Here is a 2,454-nt window from a genome sequence, read left to right as displayed (position 1 = left end):
GGTTGGTAGCATTGAATCCTTTTTGCCCCCGGTATGATCCTATCATTGGGGCTTTGTGACGCCATCAGCTGCTCGGACTCTGGAGCATCGCCTACCTGCCATCCTGGTGCGAATGGCGACCACTGCTGGTCCACAGTAGTCTAACGGCAGTACAGGCAATTGTACTCGCTAATGCTCAACATCACAAAAGAAAGGCTCCTAGGGAATAATACGTCTATCGTGAATGATCATACTTGCTTGGATTAGTTACACATGTCATTGTCAATGGCGGCTGTCGGCTAATTGATCCAGTGTATTGATTCGCAAGTAATTATCATCAGGCAATTCCGTCATAAACTGACCAACTGAGAGTGACTGCAAATGTTGACGAAAACATTAACTCATCGGCAGTACATGGACTTTTCCGGCACGGATGCTCTCGTCCTAACACGGGCAGTGAACGTCACTTTACGCGAATTCCGCAACTAGTATTCCTGCATTCACACCGTCTCATGCGCGCCTGTTCACCAGTCATGTTAAAGGGAGGCCTATAGTGCGGTCGCTACACACAAACTACAGGTCACGCGCAACGATCAGACCCCTCTTATCATGAGCGGAACCGTACAGTCATACATCACGCACCCCTCGGAATTTGTCCGTGGTAAATAACTGTCAAGGCTCACCGCGGCATCACCACGTAGCCTGCACTCTCTATCGCCTCCGAACTATGCCGACATCACCCGTCGGACCACCGGAATTTCCTATCGGCTCCAATACCCCATCGCTATCCGCGAGGAGCCCTTGTCTATGTTGGCCTCCCTACCCGCGAGTAGGCATTGAGAAAAGCATCTGTGACGCGTTTAGCCCGTCGTGCCAAAAATATGAAAAGAAACGTTTGAGCTCGTGGAAAATTAGCAGTTGCCCTAACCTGTGCGTAGGATATCACCTATGTCACATAGAGGAATTTAGGTAAAAACATTCGCCTGACTACGACGCGTTGTGCCCCTCGACACAAAATTCAGGCCGCACATTATTACTTGATCTGCTATTTTCCTTACAGAACGTCTGTTAAAACGCGTAGAGCAATACCAGGCGGAGGTCAGTGCGCGAATTAACACCACACATTAGTGACATATGTGTATATTACGTACGCTGATCACCACAATACGATACCAGCACGAAAAGAGTGCACGACATGTAACGGATCAGAAATAATGTGCGAGTACATAATCTCAACATTCCTACAAAACGTGCTTTTCTTTAAGGTACACTAATATAACACAAGATTACAAAACATACAAAAGGACCGGGGGATCTCAAGGAACCGCCGAAGGGTCGACGATTCCTCCGCTGGCTTACATTTTGCAGAGGTGTAGGCGCCGAGCGCTCAGCCGTCGGCGCGCCAGGCCAGTACGGTCTCCCAACAACGTGTCCACTTAAGGTTCTTCCGTCTGTGTATGCCTCCTTATGTATGATTGCGACTGTCCCTTCGGTGGGGACAGTCGCGCACAATCGGCGATTGTGACTATCCATCTCCGACGGGGCCGGTGTTTTTAAAGGCCGTCCCCTTTGATCGTCCTAACGCGCATGTCCGGAACGAGCGCCCGGGGAAACGTGACAAACAAAAACCGTACTCGCACGTTGAAAAAAAAACACTTAGCCCGCAGTGGATAGAGACGCCACGTGCCACACACTGGGGCGTATTTTTAACCGCTGTTAATTCGAGGTTGTCCTCTAAAGAGATTAATAGTTACCGCAACACAAAAAATTTGGACTCGTACTTTTCTTTCCCAGCTCCACCACCATATTCTAGCACTATTTCGCAGTTCCGTTTTACATTCTTATTATCAATGCAAAAACCGCACAGGTCAAACATACACCAGGCATCTTCAGGCCTTTTCAGATGTGAACTCGATGCGTTGTTGACTGTCAAATGCGTGGCCATGTTTTTTTAATCCTATCTATCTGGAGGCCCTATGGTGACCTTTAAAGGTCATGTTGCCATTGATGCAACTTGATGGCAAGACCACCATATGGCTTTTTCCATATCCGGATTCAATGCGAAGTTATGTGCTGCCGAGTTTTCGGAGTATACAGCTGATTCCGAATGCGTACGTGTTGCTAACTATATACGGACATCCAGACCGAACCGGATGGGACCAAGAAAGCTGAATTGAACGGGACCAGACGGACCAGACGTAACTGGACAGAATCGGAGGAACGTGGCCTAACTGAACGGACCGGACGGCACCGGACGTTACCATGTGGAACGGAACGGAACCAGACGGCACCAGGCGTGATATAATGGGATCAAACGGAATCGGACGGCACCGAGCGCGTATGAATGAAACTGAACGGTACAGATCAGGACTAGACGGGACCGGGAGGGGTTGGGATGGAACGTGATGGAATGCCGTACGGGATCGGATGGGACCAGATAGGACCGGACGGGAGCGGACGGATGTTACGCGGGGA

This window comes from Pollicipes pollicipes, unplaced genomic scaffold (assembly GCF_011947565.3).
Source record: "Pollicipes pollicipes isolate AB1234 unplaced genomic scaffold, Ppol_2.1 Scaffold_4740;HRSCAF=5597_pilon_pilon_pilon, whole genome shotgun sequence".
NCBI classification, from domain to species: Eukaryota; Metazoa; Arthropoda; class Thecostraca; order Pollicipedomorpha; family Pollicipedidae; genus Pollicipes; species Pollicipes pollicipes.
The sequence above is the reverse complement of the archived record's forward strand: the minus strand, read 5'-3'. Positions refer to the sequence as shown.